General features: G+C 41.1%; 1 protein-coding gene across 4 annotated transcripts in view; it reads right to left on the bottom strand.

Annotated features, from left to right (window-relative positions):
• STAG2 (stromal antigen 2) overlaps positions 1–16696 on the bottom strand; it is a 139551-nt gene extending 122855 nt beyond the window's left edge. Inside the window, exon 1 of one of the 4 annotated variants that reach the window (XM_047081917.1) lies at positions 16387–16696. The gene's annotated coding sequence lies outside the window, so the exon portion shown is untranslated. Of the gene's footprint in view, positions 1–15391; positions 15660–16386 lie in introns of those variants that run through there. The other 3 variants (XM_047081922.1, XM_047081921.1, XM_047081919.1) reach the window with 3 other exon arrangements.
• Positions 16697–20371: the final 3675 nt, after the last annotated feature.

The raw sequence follows: 20371 nt of genomic DNA, 5'->3' as shown, positions 1-20371 counted from the left end.
CACACACACACACACACACACACACACACACACTACCACAAAGTGGCATTATAATGTTGCCTGGACTTAAACCAATTTACCTGAACAGATTTTTCCTATTAGTATTATTGTCCTTTAGTAGGAACAGTAGCAGTAAGATATGTGCCAACAATGCTTTAGACAACATTTTATTTCATAGTTTATAGCAAGTTTAATTTCTTAAAATTAATTCAGATGTCATTTTACTGAGGATTAAAACAAATACAATATAATAAACTTTATCATCTTCCCCCCATCCAACGCTCTTCTAGGTGCTATTCAACACTTATTATAAAATATGAAACATCACATGTAACTTCAGACTAAGAATGATTTATCCTCTATCAACTACTGGTAGAAAATAAGCCTTTCTCCAAAATCAAAAATACAAGAAACAGCGTGCCTGGCTGGCTCAGTCGGTAGAGCAGGTAACTCTTGATTTTAGGGGTCATGAGTTCAAGCCCCACATCAGGAGTAGAGTTTAGTTTAAAAAACACAAGAAACAGCAAGTGTTAGCAAGGATGTAGAGAAAAAGGCATCCTTGATCATTGGTGGTAGGAATGCAAACTGGTGCAGCCACTGTGGAAAATAGTATAGAGGTTCCTCAAAAAATGAATAGAATTGCCATATGATCCAATAATTCTACTACTGGGTATTTACCCAAAGATTACAAAAAAACTAATCAGAGGGGTGGCTGGGTGGCTCAGTCAGTTGAGCATCCATCCAACTTCGGCTCAGGTCATATCTCGCAGCTCCTGAGTTTGAACCCCACATTGGGCTTGCTGCTGTCAAGCATGGAGTCTGCTCTGGATCCTCTGTCCCTGTCTCTCTCTGCCCCTCCCGCACTTGTGCATGTGCACACATGCTCGCTCTCTCTCTCTCTCTCTCTCTCTCAAAAAGAAACATTAAAAAAAAACCCTCTCTCTTTCAAAAATAAACATTTAAAAAAACACTAATTGGAATATGCACCCCTATGTTTATTGCAGTCTTATTTAAAATAGCCAACATATGGAAGCACCCAAGTGTCCATCAATAGATGAACGGATAAAGATGTGATAGAGGGGCACCTGGCTGGCTCAATCAGTGGAGCATGCGATTCTTCATCTCAGGGTTAAGTTTGAACCCCACACTGGGTGTAGAGATTACTTTAAATATTAAGTAAATTCTTAAAAAAAAAGACGTGGTGTGTACACACACACAATGAAATACTAATCATAAAGAATGAAATCTTGCCATTTGCAACAACATGGATCTAGAGAATATAATGCTAAGTGAAGTCAGTCAGAAAAGACAAATACCATGATTTCACTCATACATGAAATTTCAGAAACAAAACAAAGAAAAAAAGAGACAGACAAACGAAAAAAACCAGACTCTTAGGGGCACCTAGCTGGCTCAGTCCATTAAGCGTCCAACTCCTGATTTCAGCTCAAGTCATGATCTCACAGTTTGTGAGACTGAACCCCTCTTTGGGCTCTGCACTGACATCCCAGAGCCTGCTTGGGATTCTCTCTCCCTCTCTCTACCCTCCCTCACTCATGTTCTCACTTTCTCAAAAATAAAAGTTTTATTTTTTTTTTTTTTTAATTTTTTTTAACGTTTATTTATTTTTGAGACAGAGAGAGACAGAGCATGAGCAGGGGAGGGTCAGAGAGAGAGGAAGACACAGAATCTGAAACGGGCCCCAGGCTCTGAGCTGTCAGCACAGAGCCCGATGTGGGGCTCTAACTCACAGACCGTGAGATCATGACCTGAGCCGAAGTCGGACGCTTAACCGACTGAGCCACCCAGGCGCCCCTCAAAAATAAAAGTTTTAAAAAATAGACTCTTAAATATAGAGAACAGATGGTTACCAGAGGGGAGGTTGATAGGGGGATGGGTGAAATAGGTGAAGGGGATTAAGAGTACACTTATTGTGGGGCACCTGGGTGGCTCAGTCGGCTAAGCATCGGACTTCGGCTCAGGTCATAATCTCACGGTTCGTGAGGTCGAGGTCCATGTCAGGCTCTGTGCTGACAGCTCGGAGCCTGGAGCCTGGAGCCTGCTTCAGATTCTGCGTCTCCTCCTCTCCCTACCCTTCCCCTGCTCACACTCTGTCAACCTCTCTCTCTCAAAAATGAATAAACGTTAAAAAAAAAAAAAAGAGTACACTTATTGTGATGGGCACCGGGTAATGTATAGATTGTTGAGTCGATATATTATACACCTGAAACTAATAGAACACTGTTAATTATACTGGAATTTAAAAAAAATTCATGCATTTTTGGGGCGCCTGGGTGGCGCAGTCGGTTAAGCGTCCGACTTCAGCCAGGTCACGATCTCGCGGTCCGTGAGTTCGAGCCCCGCGTCGGGCTCTGGGCTGATGGCTCAGAGCCTGGAGCCTGTTTCTGATTCTGTGTCTCCCTCTCTCTCTGCCCCTCCCCCGTTCATGCTCTGTCTCTCTCTGTCCCAAAAATAAATAAATGTTGAAAAAAAAATAAATAAATTAAAAAAAAAAATTCATGCATTTTTAATTCTCAAAGCAGAAAAAAAAAGCCTTGCTCCTACTTTATTTCCAAAAGTTCCCTAGCTACTTTGAGAAATTTAACTTCCTCCTCAGTCTCAACAATTCAGGATTACTGTCTCTTTAAAAAAAAAAATTATTTATTTTAAGTAGGCTCCATGCCCAACGTGGGGCTTGAACTCATGACCTCAAGGATGAAGAGTTGCATGCTCTACCAATTGGGCCAGCCAGGCACCCCAATTATTGTCTCCTTTTATTCTCTTTCCCCCAAAAAAATTATCACTATGAAATCTATAAATCAGCCCACTGGGAGGCAGTGTATCACCATGTAAAGAAGTACTGTACCCTGGAATCAGGCAGAAAGAACTGTATTCAAAAGTAGGCTCTGCCACTTACTAGCTGAGTGAACTTAGGCAAGTCACTTAACCATTCTGGAACCTCAGTAAATGAAAATACCACCAACTGCCTCACAGGATGTTGAAAGAAATAAAAAAAGTCAATGTTAGGGAATGTACAACTTGCCACGTAGTAGATGTGGTAATGATATCCTATACAAACTTAAGATTTCTCATTAAGGCAAAGCCAACTAGAGGAAATTAACTACTTCTCTTCCAACATACAGCCCTTTAATGTGAATATTAATAATGTAATTATAATGCAGGGTTAAATTTCTAGAAAACCTAAGGTTTAATTCAATCTTCACTTGAGAATCTGTATAACATATAGTACATGACACAAGGATTCAAAATTAGATAAAAACACAATTCGTAGTCAGAAGAAATTAACAATCTACTTATAAGAGATAATGAAAAATTTAACAATCTACTTATAAGAGATGAATATTCACCAATATTGTACATTTAAACACTATATATTTATACACACACATATAATTAGCTCTCATGTTAGATTTGCTATTTTTCTGCAGCAACCTAGATACCTGTTTCAATCTAACTTCAAAAGTTTAGGAACTAATTTCCTACTAAAGAATCTTTTCTAATATAATGCCATATTGTCCAAATAATCCCTCTGAAATTTTTCAAGTATATTTAGAACACCGTAATATGAATGCAACTACTGAATATTCCTCAATGAATAGTAGCACTTTATGCATTGATATTTAATCAAAACTCAAAAAAGTACATATACACAGAGCTGGAAAAATCCATTTATCATTGACAAATTTGCTTTTCAAAAACATACCTTCATGCTTCTGCTTCCCTGCCAACCATGGCTACCACCACTTCCTCAATTCTCCTGCCAGGAATAAAGTCTGAGGAATGCCTTTTGGCCTGAATGAGTAGTGGAAACAGGGAGGGATATATCCCAAAGGAAAAATATTACGGCTTTGCTAATATTCCCTACATTTTCGTTACTTCTTTAGTGTAAAAGGGAAATTCTCAAAGGTTCATGTTCCTATCTTTAATACGATTTCTTTAAACCACAAAAAAAGGCATTTTTTAGGAAGAGGATATTAAACATGTTCTTTGTAATAATATTCTAGTTGCCACAAAGTTTGCAAATTAGGTACAAGGCAGTAGACACACTGGTGAGTGTAGAAAAATTCTCCTTGCTTTTGAAAAAGGGAAAATGATTAGAAATGCAAGAAAAGAGGGTATCATACATCCCAATCCTGTAATGGAAATACTTCAAATACACCAAACCTAAATCATCATGTATATCATATTCAGAGAATGAATTTAATGAGTATCATATAGTGCTATGAAGACATTTCAAGCTAACATTCTAACAAAGAATTCAAAGTCAAAAAGTTAAACACAGGGGCGCCTGGGTGGCTCAGTCGGTTAAGCGGCCGACTTCGGCTCAGGTCACGATCTCGCGGTCCGTGAGTTCGAGCCCCACGTCAGGCTCTGGGCTGACAGCTCAGAGCCTGGAGCCTGTTTCAGATTCTGTGTCTCCCTCTCTCTGACCCTCCCCCGTTCATGCTCTGTCTCTCTCTGTCTCAAAAATAAATAAACGTTAAAAAAAAATTAAAAAAAAGATAAACACAAACATGCATAACTTTAAATCCCTTTTTTTAAGTTTAAGTAATCTCTACACCCAAAATGGGACTCAAACACACGACCCTGAAAGACCCTGGAAGAGTCACATGCTCTTCCAACTGAGCCAGTCAGGCACCCCAAAATTCCTATTTAAAAGCAAGCATTTACAACATGAAATAAAGACACAAAAGAATGCCATATAACAGTGACTACTGATTGCCTCTTTTGCTTTTACACAACACCATAACATCATTTAGGTCTCAACTTTTGGATAACAGTAACTAGTTATAGGAGATGATCGTGGTCTCTTTTAGTTTTTTTTTTTTATTTTTTTGAACATTTATTTATTTTTGAGAGACAGACAGCATGAGCAGGGGAGGAGCAGAGAGAGAGGGAGACACAGAATCTGAAGCAGGCTCCAGGCTCCGAGCTGTCAGCACAGAGCCTAACATGGGGCTCTACTCACAAATTGCAAGATCATGACCTAGGCCAAAGTAGGATGCCCAACCGACTGAGCCATCCAGGTGCCCCTAATTTAGTTTATTAACCACCACCAAAAACTGAAGCATTCTAAGGCTACACTTACAAGTCCTCAATTGTTGGGGTGCCTGAGTGGCTCAGTAGGTTGAGCGTCTGGCTTCGGCTCAGGTAGTGATCTCACGGTTTGTGAGTTCAAGTCCCGCATCAGGCTCTGTGATGACAGCTCAGAGCCTGGAACCTGCTTTGGGTCCTGTGTGTGTGTCTCTCTCTCTCTCTGCTTCTCCCCCAGTCACTCTCTGTCTCTCTCTCTTTCAAAAAGAAATAAACATTTAAAAAAGTTTTTTTTTTAAAGTCAATTGTTTTTTCTCCCAAAACTTTTCAAAGTAGTCCTTAAAAATACTTGTCACCAGGGGTGCCTGGCTGGCTCAGCTGGTAGAGCAAGCAACTCTTGATCTTGGAGTTGGGAGTTTGAATACCACTTTAGGTGCAGAGATTACTTAAAAATAAAGTCTTAAAAAAAATACTTGTCACTATCTCAAATTAAGAGCACTGTATCAAAAAAAAATAAAACCTGCATTGATGACTATTGGCTTTAGCCTAATAATATTCTTTTATATATAGTAATCCCAGTACATAGTGGTTTGTTTTGTTGTTGTTGTTGTTGTTGTTTTTTCAGAAAGAGCATCAGGGGGGGAAGAAGGGGAGGGGGGAGAGGGGTGGAGAGGGGGAGAGGGGTGGAGGGGGGAGAGGGAGAGAGAGGGAGAGAGACACACGGAGGGAGGGAGGGAGGGAGAGGGACAGAGAATCTTAAGCAGGCTCCACATTCAGCACAGAGCTGGATGCAGAGCTCCTCAATCCTATGATGCTGGGATCATGACCTGAGCCAAAATGAAGAGTCAGATCCTCAACCATCTGAGCCACCCAGGCGATCCCCCCACTTCCAATTTCATGATAGCTTTTAATGAATTAAAGAAAAGATATACAAAACTAAACAAACCTACTTACTAACCATGCAGTTGTTTATAAGATATTGACACCAACAAAACCTCCAAAAGTAAACTAGCCAGGGGATAAAAAACACACAAATTCCTCAACAAAATATCAAAATAGCCAAATATGAAAAAACTTAAAGTCCTCTTAAGATCAGCTCTCTGCCACTCACCCCCACTAAAAAGGGTGGGGAGGGAATTTTCGTTTGCAATAGAGTATAATCTGCAATTACGCTGAATTCATTTCTCCAAATGTTTGAATTCACCTACAGTAATCATTTTTTTGGGGGGGGGGGATGTACCACAAATATAAACAGGCAGGAATATAAGGCAAGTACAAAAGTCATCAAAATAAAAGAGAACTATTAATTTTATGAAATGACACTTCAAACTCTACAAGACAACTCTCAAATTATGTTACAGAATCAATTTAACTTCAAATAAGTGTCTAACCTGTAAGTTTTTCTTTCTTTTCTAACACCACTTCTCCCTAGTCACAAAATTATTTCTCTCTCACTTTTCTTCTAGGAAGAGATTTCCCACATAAAAACCTCCATGAAAAAGCATACAATTAACATTTCCTCCCTAGAAAACAGTAAAGGAAGTCTGAATAAAATGTAAGAAAATCTGTTTACAGATTTCAAACAGTAAAAGTAGTTATCTTGGTTTTTTCCTTTTATTTCAGTGGACCTCAGAAGCTATTTTTTTTTTTTTAACAGTGACTCAAAAGTCCAATAGTCACTTGAAAAAAGCCAACTGGAAATTCTCCTGGGTAGAATTTTAAAAACACTGTCTCGGGGCGCCTGGGTGGCGCAGTCGGTAAAGCGTCCGACTTCAGCCAGGTCACGATCTCGCGGTCCGTGAGTTCGAGCCCCGCGTCGGGCTCTGGGCTGATGTCTCAGAGCCTGGAGCCTGTTTCCGATTCTGTGTCTCCCTCTCTCTCTGCCCCTTGCCCGTTCATGCTCTGTCTCTCTCTCTGTCCCAAAAATAAATAAACGTTGAAAAAAAAAAAACAAAAAACACTGTCTCTCGTCTTTTACTGTCAACCCCACACCAACAGAAATTCCTCCAAGTAAAAATAACAAACTCTCAGAATATGGCCGTTTAAAGTAATTAAATCACTTTCATGCCCAAATAAATTGTAGAGGCTGTGAATCCCTTCCTACCACTTACTAATTAGGCAAGGTTTCCTCTTGAAAAATGGGGTATTCATTAGGGATGTCATATATCCTAGCTTCTCTGGGACAGTTCCCATTTATACTATTATCCCAGAATGCCATCTAGTTAGAGTCCCCTTTCATTCTCCTAAGTATGCCGGGGTGGCTCAATCAAGTTAGGTGTCTGACTCTTGATTTCAGCTCAGGTCATGATCTCCTGGTTTGTGGGTTTGAGCCCTGCCTCAGGCTCAGCACTCACAGCGCAGAGCATGCTTGGGATTCTCTCCCCCTCTCTCTCTGCCCCTTCCCCACTTGCATTCTCTCTCTCAAAATAATAAACTTTTTAAAAAAGTATCCTGATTTGAGCAATAAATTATAGGATAATGGGCAACAGGGTTATGAAGATTAAGAGAGGTAATGCAATGTAAAGCATTTGTAACAGTGTCTGACACAGAGTTAAGAATTCAGTTAGTGTTAACTATTCCTTATGTTAGTCACCATCAAATACTTTATAAGAAGTTTTGAATTGAGGGGCGCCTGGATGGCCCAGTTGGTTAAGCGTCTGACTCTTGATTTCGGCTCAGGTCATAGTCTCACAGTTTGTGACATAGAGCCCCGCGTCGAGCTCTGCGTTGACAGCGCGGAACCTGCTTGGGATTCTCTCTCTCCCTCTCTCCCCCTTTCCCTCGCTCTCACATGCACACGCTCTCTCTCTCTCAAAATAAATAAACTTAAAAAACAAGTTTTGAGGGGCACTGCCACGCCTGGGTGGCTCAGTGGGTTAAGTGTCCGACTTTGGCTCAGATCATTATCTCACGTCTGGTGGGTTTGAGCCCTGCATCGGGGTCTGTGCTGACAGCTCAGAGCCTGGAGCCTGCTTCAGATTCTGTGTCTCCCTCTCTCTCTGCCCCTCCCCTGCTCACGTCTCTCTCTCTCTCTCTCCCCCTCTCTCAAAAGTAAACAAACATTAAAAAAAAAACTTTAAGTTTTGACTTGTATAATGAACAGTGCTCCTACAATATTCCTTTTTACAAATAAAATTATTCAACTTCCCACATTCAATTCTTTGAAACAACTAAGTAGCACTAACTGCTTGAAATCAACACTAACCAATTTATTCAACTTATGCCACAGAGATGACAATATTATCAATTACATTCACATTTTATCATACAAAAGTTTAGTAGAGCTATATTAGGGTTACTGACAGGAAAGTTAACTGTGAAAAGTAAAACTGCTTAGCACCAAACCAAGTCCCTTAATATTCTAGCAGCCCTTCTCATCCAGGGTTCCACAAGGTTAACCACAGAACTCAGAAAATAATGTGAGTGACAATTTCCTGAATTCTCCCAAGAATGGTACAAAACTAGTATCTTCCTAGATACACAGGAGAGAAACTAATTCATTGTGTACAATGGATGTCTTGGGGCATAATTCCGTTGTAGAACACCAGGGTCTTGGTATTCTTGGAGTACAAAAGGGGAAAATATGGATGAAAAGACTCAATATTGAACAAAGAAATCTGGACAGAAGACTGCATCACTCCCACAAAATAAGGGAATAATTAACATAAAACATATAAATTGCACTCATGGCTATGAAAAACATTATACATTGTTTTACCTCATCTCCACTAATTTATCTTAGGCCAGATATCCAACATCTAGCAGTCCTTCGGATAAGAAAAGTTCTAGTTGTAGTTTATGAAAAGCAAGAAGGAAAAAGCAAAGGAAGCTGAGACTAATGAACCTACTAATAATCCAGGTCACCAATATTAACTATTACCTGATACAAATTAGAACAAGAAAATTTAATAAAGTGAAAAGATGAACTAGAAATTAGAAGCAGAGAAGATATTAACACTCAGGAGGAAAGAGTATTTTTAAGGTACCATTAAATAACAACAAAATCCCCTTACAGAATCAATCAGAGCAGTGAACTACAAAAGTTGCATAAATTTTTATTTCAAATCTAAACCACTCAATAAACAAGCTGAATGACTGGGGAACTATTCTCAGACACACTCAGCTTCCATTCTGTATAGAACATAAATGACATAAGGGAAAAATTTTTCAGTGAAACCATTCTATCTACCATAGTATGACCCCTACCCCCAAAAAGTCAAAACTATAACTCAACATGTTATCACATTAACTTTTGTATAATGAGCACACACAAACAAAACCAAGGCTCAGATTTCTTTCAACTATCTCTTAGCGTAAAACACAATTTAGACGTTTCATCGGGCAACAACTCATCTAACCCTGTGTAAAAATCTGTATTTCCCTTGCACTGTATGTGAAAAAAAATCTTCATTTTGTAATATTAAAATGAGGCATGCTTTCTGGTGATAAATAACCCAAGACCTAAACCAGTTAAGGGAAACTACTGAACTTAAAAAAAATACACACACAAAGGTTTTGAGGCCAAATTACTTTGGGTGTAAATTCAGGCTGTCAATTATTATGTGACAAGTCATTTATTCTTTGAGAGCCTCAATTTTCCCATCTGTAAAATGATAATAACCACCTATCATGCAAGGCAGCTGAGAAGATAAAACAATAAATGTTAAAACAGTTATTGGCATTCAAAAGGAACTTAAAAGTACACTAAATTAAGTTTCTTTCTTAGAATATCTCAAGATTCAACAAGTTAGAGGTCAAACCCAATTACAACAAATGTTGTGCATGCAAAATTTTAGTGTAAACAAGACTTACTTCTTCCCCCTCTAACATTCTGACATTATAAAAGAGTTTTACTTTGAGTTTACATTAGATTATTCAGAACTTACAGATATCTCTTGTTGGTCTCATCAATCCTAGTAATGCATTTTCCAATCAAATAATAAAAAAGAACAGAGCACTGACATTACTCACCCTCCCTTCCTTTGGAGGAATGAGGAGTGTAAAACAAGTTCAATAACCTCTTGACTAACTATATGTAAAGACTTCTTGTTTTCTTCTGGTTAGTATCAAAGATGGAACTATAGCAAGCATACATTAAGAACACAGTTCAGGTAGCAGATCACCACAGCTGCTAGAGATGTAGGGTTTTTTTAATGCACATATTCAAAAATTAAGACTCCACAAGCAACACCACTTACACAGAAGGAACATAAAATTTGGTTCAATTAAATGCAAAGCAGGCAACCCAGGATATGTTAAAAAAAAAAATCTGACAATTTTTTCTCACATTATCTTTACCAAACAGAAACATGCAATAACCACTGCTCATGATAGCCAGAGACACAGAGAATTATTATACAGGGACAGTACTGAGCCACAACTTAAAAGTTCAATGCATGTATCAGATGTAGAAAACTACAAAAGGAAAATGTAAAGAACTTTTAAATTTGCCTGTATCTTTAAAGTTTCTTTATTCTCCAATGATTAATCACATTTCAGGATATACTGATACCCATAGCTAACTGGGACTATCCCTTTTCTTTGCTAAGCTCCCCCAATTTCCAAAATGGGTATACAATAGTGCTCCATTGTACAATGAGCTGTCATTTCAAATATCTGAATAACCTACGAATAGCAATTTCAAAGTGCTAATAATATAAAACCCGGTTGTTGTTTTTAAACATGAGACACAAAAGTCACAATATTAAAGAGATATGAATCTTATCCCGCTAGGATGTAATGAACAGATCATGGTGTCCATTTAACATAAATTTTCTTCTCAAAGTTTATTTATTTTTGAGAGAGACAGTGTGCACAAGCAGAGAAAGGGCAGAGAGAGGGGGATAGAGGATCTGAAGCAGGCTCTGTGCTGACAGCAGCCAAGTCCTATGTGGGGCTTGAACTCATGATGAGATCATGGCCTGAGCCCCACGTTGGCCACTTAACCAAGTGAGCCACCCAAGTGTCCAGGTGTCCATTTAATGTAAATTCTAAATTAAAAGTTAACTTGCAGCATCAAAAACTGAAGTCTTCCATCTATTATAGAGCCCAAAGCAAAAAGAATACACTATTCACTGTTTACTCTCTTCCCACACATGACTGTGGGTGGCATCAGTTAAACATGCAGAATATTAAGCACTACTAAACCGTCCAAGGCATATTTTCACATCTAATGCTATATTCCCAAAAGATAATTTATTTGAGCCTGAGCCTACTCCCCACTTCTCCCCACCCATTTTAATACATAGGTCCTCAGACAACCACCAAAGTCAATAATGTAAGATCGATAAAGAAAATTATGAAAAAGAAATGCAAGACTTAATTTCATTCAAATCTTTAGTGTTTGGGCTTTAAAAAATATCCTAACTGGGCACCTGGCTAGTTCAGTCAGAAGAGCATGCGACTCTAGATCTTGTGAGTTCAAACCCCATGTTGGGTGTAGAGATTACTTATTTTTTTTTAAATAAATAAAATTTTAAAAATTAATAATCCTTACTAAATACACTTCAAAGTTACAAAACTCGTAATTTGTTGGCTTAGTAGTTTAGCTGTGGCCTTCCACAATAAATCTGAAGCCACAATCTTCATCATCTACTTAAGATTATTTGCATACAAGAATTCAAAAAATGTCATCTGTCTTCTCATAACATTCTTAAAGCTAAAACTTGCATATGAATACACAGACTAATATTAACAGTTATGAAATATCTTCCTAGACTAGGGTGGAATTTTGTTTTAATAATGATGAGGGAACACACTTCACCCAACATAAAACTTAAATATCCATTATTTTGGATTTCCTTTAGAACTCTGACATATTCAAAAATACATCCGAGCACCTGGCTGGCTCAGTTGGTGAAGCATGTGACTCTTGATCTTGGGGTTGTGGGTTCAAGCCCCATGTTGGATGTAGAGATTACTTAAAAATAAAATCTTAAAAAAAATACATTTTATAGGGGTAAAAAGCCTGACACTGAACAACACAAAATTGCAGAAAATAAGGCACTTACCTTCAAAGAATGTAGAAGCAATTCACAAATATATTAATTAAGGAAACTGAGGATTTTAACTGCAATGCACTTTTACTGTTGATGGGTAATGGTCAGAATGGCCTTAATAGAAAAACATTAGAATATTTTACATATCGACTTTTAACTACACTAAATCCTTAAAGTGAGGAGTGCGATTTAACTCACTTTATAAGTAAATGTTCATTTTCATATCAGTTTTTTTTTAATTTTTTTTTCAACGTTTTTTATTTTATTTTTGGGACAGAGAGAGACAGAGCATGAACGGGGGAGGGGCAGAGAGAGAGGGAGACACAGAATCGGAAACAGGTTCCAGGCTCCGAGCCATCAGCCCAGAGCCCGACGCGGGGCTCGAACTCACGGACCGCGAGATCGTGACCTGGCTTAAGTCGGACGCTTAACCGACTGCGCCACCCAGGCGCCCCCCATATCAGTTTTTTTTTTAAAGAACCCACCCCACCCCCACTGCCAGTCTCTGATAACCTTAGAATGCTATAGTTATTTCACAGTAGGATAGAATGGCTAATAAGTACATTTCCTTTCCAATCCTAGTCTCTACCCATTCATTAAACACCAAATACTGAAACTGAATTCAACTCCTACCTCTATGTTCCTACCAGGAATGCGCCCTAGGGCACCCGAATCCCTTCCACTGTCACTTATTGCAACTGCCAAAGCCCCTCCTATTAATAGTAAATCCCTTTCATACTGACTCACTGTAACCCCAACTTAATGAAATAGACAACAAGCAAAATTTACAAAATCTGAGAATGGAATTTTCCCGTTTTCAAAGGATTAAAAAGGAAACTAAAAGTAGAATACATTCAGACTAAGTTACAAACATTTAGAGTTCAACCGATTTGTAAGTATGTATACTGCTTATTTGTAAGTATGTATACTGCTTATTCTATACTGGTTCAAATTAAATATTTTTTTGAAAGTTTGTATATCAGGCATTGTGTAATTACTTATGCAAAACGCCAAGTTTTCCACGCAGATAACTGATAGGTAAATACAAACGTATGCCATCACATCAAAATTGCCAGCCAATTTGAAATTTTTTCTTCCAATTTTTTTAATTGTGGAAATTTTCAAGTACCCACAAAAAAGTAGAGAGAATAATAGTACAATAAGCTCCCCTGTACTCATCCAGCTACGATCAACTCAAGGCCACTTTTGTTTCATCTCTACCTCCCACCACTCTCTCTTCCAATTATTATCTTCAGAAAAGAATTAAGAAGACACTGTGCTCGGTAAGTACCCTGAAAAAACCCCAAAGATGCTAAAGTATCAAAGACTAGTAAGAAGAATTTAACAGTGACTGTCACCCTAAAACAACTACTTGCAAATTTAAGAATTCAGTTAAAAACAAAGAAATAGCCATCTTTAAGAATTTTAATAAAGTCCATAAGATCCAAAAGGCATATTTAAAATTATACCTAAAAGGAGAAATAGGAATAGGTGGTGAAAATGAACTTAAATATCTGCAATTAGCTTACATTCATGTAGCACCTCGGCTCAAAACGAAAAAAAAAAAAAAACAGACTATTTAACATAATGTATCATAAAATTACAATTCAACCACTTGAAAAACCGCTGAATGCTTATGCCTTAACTGGTCCTTCTGATCCCTAATTACAGATTGATATCAATGTAAAAAGAAAACCAGGCATTTTAACGTAAGCGTTTTAAAATGTTCAAAATTAACCCCACCGTTCATTGGAAAATATATGAAAGCAAGTCTAAACTACCTGAATTGTATGTCATTAAACAGAAATGTATATCCACTTTCCAGGGCCCAGGTTTTTTTTTTTTTTTAATAAGTTCACATATACCCTGAAACGCAACGCGCTAGGCTACAGATAGAATTAGAAGACCGCCTCCTGCTCTTGCTCCTAACCAATACGCAGAGAGAGAAGGTTGGCAGGAAAGTGCTGCGAGGACAGTAACAAACACCAGCAGCTCCCGAGCAGGCCCTGCTAGAGCCAGGAATGACGCACTTCGGTAACCCGACTCTTTCTCCCCTCCACCCCCGCCCCCAGCAGCGGTGCTGACACCGCCAACAGCCCGGAGTAGGAAAAAAGACAACAGAAAAAAGGCAGAGGTTGGACCGCACCAGGTTTCATCAAGAAACCTCGATTATTCCTCTTTCGACACTAACCACTAGGACTAAACAGGAAAAGAAGCTTCGTGCTTAAGCAAGTCCCATCATGGTGGTTTAAGAGTCACTAAATTAAGCTGATAATGAGTCCAATCCACAGAGACAAATACAGGGTGTGGCTGCCGTGAAATACGGCGGTCCGTGGGAGAAAAGGGGTATGGAATTTACACTCCAGTATGAGGGGAAGATGGGGCTTTACCAAGGGGAGGGGGGGCGGCCCGCGCATTTTAAGGAACCATTTCAAAGCAACACAAGCTTTTCGTTTACTTAAACCTAATCCCACAGATCAAAAGTTTCTAATAGATATATCGTGTAAACTGTAAATAACCATTTAACCAAACACCATGACCCTCAATTAAGAAACCATCCGAGAGAAAGGAGGGAGACGGTAGGAAAGGGTGGTAGGCAACAAGATATAAAACATTTCTAGGCCACGCAGGAGAAAGTCTCACAAACCGGATGAAACTACTAATGCAATATTAAAAATTAAAGCTGAACACTGCAGCATGAAAAATCTCACGATAAAACCCATTATAGTTCAGGATTAAAAATAAAATGACATACACACCAAGGGAGAGCGGAAACTAAATGTCGAAAGTACAGCGGTTTATAAAAAACTAAAGGCAAAACAAGACCTTCTCGCGACGAGGGAAAAAAAAAAAGGCAGAAATCAACAATACGTTTACGAATGTAGGCCAGAAGAAAATGGGAACGGGGCTCAAAGTTTTGCGGAACTACTTGATGCTGTTTCCCACACCTTCTCTCTCCCATGGCCCATCAGACCCTTTTCGTGCTAAAATCGCCGGCCACAGATCACCGGGTACGCGACAGAAGAAAAAAGAAAGTCAACCCCAAGCAAGAATAAAAGTGTAGAGAGAAAAAACAGAAGCTGCCTACCTGGGGCAAGGATCAGCTCAGTTCGTGCCTTGAGAAAGACAGTGCGGGTGGGGGTGGGAACGAAAAGCAGCACTAAAACTAAAACAAAAGTGGCGCCAAAACCCCCCAACAAACAGCCTTCCACTCCCGCCCTTCCCCCCTCCTCCCATGCCAGGCAGGCAGGGCCCCCTTCGGGGCAAGGTCTGCACGCGGGGGCCAACACTGCCAGACCCCAGCCTATTTATAAAATTGTTGCCCGAAGAAAACTGACCGAAGTCGGGCCTCGGAAGGGATGGAGAGATCGATGCCAATCGCTTTCCCAAGCAGTTCCCCCACCACGCGCTGGAGATGATGGGGCGGGGGAGAAGCAGAGGGGCCCGTCACATGAATGTTGTTCCCTCTCTAGGAAGGGAGGAAGAGAGGGAGGGAGCGGAGGGAGGGAGGAAAGGAAAGAGGGGAAGGGAGAAGGGAGGGGGCACGAGGGAGGGGTGTGATCAGAGTAGATTTTCCCTCGCCTCCCTCGGTCCGAGGCCCAAATATACACAACTGAGCCTCCGCTTCTCCCCTCCCCCCTAGGTTCCCAGCACCACCATTTTGCTCTCTTCCTTCCCCTCTCCACGATACCGCGCTCTCCCCCACCCCAGCCACAGCCTCCCCGGCTTTCCTCCCCCGACTATGGCTCGCACCCCACCCCACCTCCAGTTTGGGCTCTCCCAGGCTTAAGAGCCTGCCGGAGAAAAGGCACCTAAATCTAATGCAACACTGAGAAGCGGAGCCTCCATCTTGCGCTGCTCCGCGTTCTCCATTTTGGGCCACCCATGGGGGGGGGGGGTCTCCGTGGAGGCCCCGAGGGAGAGTTGGGCGAGGGAAGGAAGAGAAAATCTTCAGCGAGGGTAGTCGAAAAGAAGAGTCGTGCAGTAGAAAGCCACTCTAGGAGTAGGAGGTAGGGAGGAAGGGGGGCTGGAAGTTCCTTGGTAGTGTTGAGGTGGCCACTTGGGGGGAGAAGACAGAAAGAAGGGTTGGGGGTTACGCGGGGACGGGGAGGCTTCTCCCCGTCTTGACTTGGCCACCCGCTCCATGGCTGGCCCCGCTGGGGGCAAAGGGAGTAGAGGGGAAATTAAGTGGCAACAGAGTGCCCATTCTCTTTCCCTCCCAACTCTTCTCTCGCGCCCTGCTTCAACCATACACACCTCACGGTGGGCCCCGCGCCCTCCGGGTGCCCCTCCAAACTTCTAGAAGCTTCGCCTCCGCCATTTTATAACTTACCTCCCCCCTCAGCGTACACAGAGGCAGCAACGAGACTGTTCGCCTCCCCCACTCCTCCTTCCTTCTTTCTCAGGCCGGGGGCTTCTTCACCCCTGGGCTGGTACAAGATATTTTCCCCTTCCTCTTCTTTACACCCTCGAATTCTACTCAGGGACGGAAGCTCCCGCGGTTCTAGAGCGGTGGGGGGTTTTGAAAGTGGCGGTCGGATCCGGCGGGTTTTTTTTTTTCTTTTTTTTTTCTTTTTTTTTTTTTTTTTTTTTTTTTTTTTTTTTTGGTGGCGCTTCGGGATTGTTTGGGGTGTTCGCTCTTCGGCGACTTGGAGGCGAATGGAACGCGCAGGCGCCATCTGTCGGCCACGAACCCGCGCTCGGCTCCTGTTGGGAGGGAGCGGCATCTAGCGGCAGCGAGCTGACACTGCAACGCTTGTCTCCCAGCGTCCTCCTCCCTATCAACGACCAATCGTGGCCGACTGCCTCCCGGGTTCAGCGTCTCCGACGCCGCCTGCAAACGAGGCGCCCGCAGGGGCGCGCCGCCGAGTGGGGTAAACAAGGTTCCGTGCCCGCGCCTGACTTACTCATTCGTTTGGCCGCGCTTCCGCCGCGGACCCGATCGCGCCGCGTTTCCTCTCTCTTTAATTTGGGGGGGTCGAAAGGAGGTCGTTAGGAATGTCCGGCAGAGCCCCGGGCCGTGGGAAATCGGAAACCGGGGTCGCGCGGGACTCGTCCCCCGGGCTCCTGTGCCCCGAGCGCAGCCCGAGGTTGGCAGCCCAGCCGGGCATCACCCTTCCCTGTCCCCTCCTCTGGCACGCCCCAGCGAGGGGCCTTCCGCCCTAGTTCCGGGACCTTCTTTTCCCCCGCGGTCCCTACCCCTTCCCACCGAAACAAGTCTACTCGCGGAACTCTGGCACCTGATCCTAAGTGATTCAGGGGCTTCGCTTTTTGAGTTTCTGTTTTTGCTTTTTTGCTTCGGCTGTGGAGAGAAAGCGAGCCGATTTTTCACCGGGAAGACTTGACACTGGAGGAAAAAAAAAATTTTTTTTTTTCTTTGCAGCCCACTATTCCCGTCTCCCAGAAAATGTGGTCTCTCCCCCTCTAGGGTCTAAGAGATTTAAGGAACTGGGCTACTAGGCTAGGCCGGGCGCTCGACCAATTTATTCTCGACTCTTGGGGCGGGGGTGGGGGGAGGAAACGGGACGGAGCGAAGTGGAGGGAAATCAAAAATTTGGGCTAAAGGAGTCGAGAGGGACCTGCCCGGTCTTTCCCCGTCCTCCCCCGCCTTCCCCGCTGATCCACTGTCTTCCTGGAAACGTGGGACAGGGCTGCCTCACGACTTTGTTAAGAATTTTGGTTCCTCCTTGTCCTGCCCCCTCCCCCCTAATCCCAAGGTGTTTGAAGTGCGAAAGGAGCCCTTACGTTCCTTTGACCCCCCTGTTAACTCCAGTCTTTATCACCCTTTTTATTTTTTTGTTTGTTTCGAATCCAGCGTCCCGGACCTTTGACCACCTAGAACTCTCTACGCGGGGGAGAAAAACTCGGGGAGGCCCTGTCCCCTCCGAAGCGCCGCTTTTCCTAGGACAGGAAGAAGTGACCTATTACCGTGTCTCCATTGCTGTTAGAGAAGTTCCCAGGTTCCCACAATAGTGTGTAGTTAAAGGCACGTCGTTCCTCTTTCTTTTTAAAAAATTTTGGTTAGAGTATTCCTTTGATACTGAATTACCTTTTAGTTACAAGAAAAGGAATAAATGTAAATGTTACTGACAAATTTTCCAAATGAGAAATAACGAAAGCCCCGTGTAAATCGAGGAGATTTCACCCGGTATCATCTTCAAAGCATTCCTAATGGAATATAATGATTAATTTCAGTCCTCAAAATATATTCCTAACACGCCTTAGTTTCTCTCCCATTCTGTGTGCTTACTGGTTTTTTTTCTGCAACTTTAAAAAAGAGTTATGGTATATTTAATCAACTGAACAATAAAAGTTAAACAGAAACATCTAAATATCAATAACAAATAAAATCCGAGACGTTTTTACTTACCTCTAAAGCTTTGGGGAGTGGAATACTATTCAAAATAAATTTCCATTTCATTTATAGACCATCTTTGGTAGAATGTTATACAGTTTTTAATAGATTCAAGTTACAGAATGATGCAGCTAGAACATTAAATAGGGAGTAGTGGAAAATTTACAGTTACATAAGTTAATGCAAAATTCCACTTAAAGTAATAGAAAAATTGGGCTCTGTACCAAATCATTTTACATTAATTTAGTTCAATTGTGCCAATTTACTATCAATTGATATTAAATTATTTCCTGCCTTAGTATTAGCTGAAAACTACTGATTTTCTGCTCCAAACGTCACATTTATAGTACATGGTGCAAACAGTTTTTCACCTATTTTGTAAATTCATATTCTTATCTTATTGTCTATGTAGCAACTGAGACTTTAAACAATTTTATACCTTGAAAAAACATTGAAAACTTCCTCTGTTTAGTAAACTTTCTTTCATCTTGTGAAAAATACCATTGAAGAAAACCAGTAACTAACTGGTATAACATCTGAAGAAAATTTTATAGCAAATTTGTACTGATGTTTGAGTGTTTCACAGTAGCCTCTCTTTTCTTCTAGAGCTTATTCACAAGAATATTTATTGAGCTTTCAATATGTACAGATTATAGTGCTGTGTGCCCCAGTCCTGTCCTAAGAAGTAAAATGTATTTCATAGGGTACCGAGAGACCAAAAAGGGAAGCCTTTGAATTTGAGGACAAAGTGAGAAAATGCCACCAAATGAAATATGTAACTTATGTAAAATAAGCTTTAATCTAATTATTTGTAACATAGCCTTCATTAAAAAAAAAGCTTTCCTTCATGAGATAATACTGTAATAGCAGAAACTTTCAGTGCCTGATGAGAAATAAGAAAAAGGAAAGTTGAATACTTAGAACATTTGATGCTATTTAAGGGACAAGACACTATTTGATGCAAAAATATTCTGGTCACTAGAAATGCATACCCCACGGGGTAGCAGAGATAATCTTCCTATCTTACCACAATCTAAATAAAGCATTCCACAGCTCTCTTTAACTCCCATCTATACCAATGGAACAAGCTTCTGATTATAATTTAAATTTTCTAGATAGTCTCCTACTCTAGGCAGCATGTATATATAGTCTGTATTTTCTAACACCATTCTAAATGTGAACTAAAATCCAGAAGCCTGAAGGTGAATAAATTTGAGCCCACAGAAATTTAAAATTATGTATAGCAAGGTACAATAAACAAAGTCAAAAGATAAAGTATGAGCAGACTATATTTGCTACATGAATGAGAAAGGCATGACACATATGAAGAACTCGCACAAATCAACAAGATAAAAATGCTCCAATAGAAAAGTGGAGAAAGGGGGCGCCTGGGTGGCTCGGCCAGTTGAGCATCCAGTTTCGGCTCAGGTCATGATCTCATGGTTGCTCTGAGTTTGAGCTCCCCGTCAGGCTTGCCGCTGTCAGTGCAGAGCCTGCTTTGGATCCTCTGTTCCCCTCTCTCTCTGCCCCTCCCCGCGTGCGTGCTCTCTGTGTCAGAAAAAAATTCTTTTTTAATTTTGAAAAAATTTTTTAAAAAACGGAGAAAGAATATAAAGAGTCAACTTGCTGGAAAAGAAATGCAGATGACTGATAAATACATAAAACGGTGCCGAACTTCATCCGCCACTAAGACATGCAAACTAAATACCTACCAGGTTGGCAAAGATTAAAATTTTTTAAATTTTTTTAATGTCTATTTTTGAGAGAGACAGAGTGTGAATGGGGGAGGGGAGAGAGAGAGAAAGAGAGACACAAAATCTCAAACAGGCTCCAGGCTCTGAGCTGTCAGCACAGACGCTGATGAGGGGCTTGAAGTCGGGAATGGCGAGGTCATGACCTAGGTTGAAGTCGGACGCTTAACCGACTGAGTCACCCAGGTGCCCCAGAGATTAAAAGTTTTTGA

The sequence above is a fragment of the Lynx rufus genome, unplaced genomic scaffold (genome assembly GCF_022079265.1).
Source record: "Lynx rufus isolate CCGP_SWC_20201006 ecotype Redwood Valley unplaced genomic scaffold, mLynRuf1.p SCAF_19, whole genome shotgun sequence".
NCBI lineage: Eukaryota > Metazoa > Chordata > Mammalia > Carnivora > Felidae > Lynx > Lynx rufus.
This window is presented reverse-complemented; position numbering and strand designations above follow the sequence as displayed.